Below are 591 nucleotides of genomic sequence, written 5' to 3' on the forward strand. Positions count from 1 at the left end.
CTCTGGATGACTCACAGACCTTTTTAATGATACTTCATAACTCTTCATACGAAATACAAACGATACCATACTGAACCTTTGTTTAATTTACCTCCGATCATTATTTCCGGCTAAATACATGGTCCAAAAAAGAACAATTAATTACAAGTAATAGAATGACTCACAAATCTTTTCAATTGCACTTCAAAACTCTTCATACGAAATACAAACGATTTAAAAGAATAGTTTTCCAACCGGAGTTTTTCTCCGTCAAGTACATACGAATCGCGCGACAAGCGCTGCTGTGTTTTATGTGCAAGAGACATTATTCTGGAGGTCGATATCTCAAAACGCAAATGAAAATTATTAATATAAGCAAATTTGCTAGAATATGTATAATTTTATTGGTCGACACTTAATAAATTTACTCACTTAATAAATTTACTTACTTTTTTAATTTTCGCTATGTTTTGAGATACACAATGGCTGCGTTTAGCAGAGCTGCTTTGCAACTGTTATAAAATTCGTGAATCTAATTGGAGTATGCTTTTAATTTTGGTTGAATCCAAGAGCATGTACCAATCAAATTCACGAATTTTACAACAGTTGCAA

The sequence above is a fragment of the Odontomachus brunneus genome, unplaced genomic scaffold (assembly GCF_010583005.1).
Source record: "Odontomachus brunneus isolate Ranch 3 - 2012 unplaced genomic scaffold, Obru_v1 Obru_scaffold_270, whole genome shotgun sequence".
Taxonomy (NCBI): Eukaryota; Metazoa; Arthropoda; class Insecta; order Hymenoptera; family Formicidae; genus Odontomachus; species Odontomachus brunneus.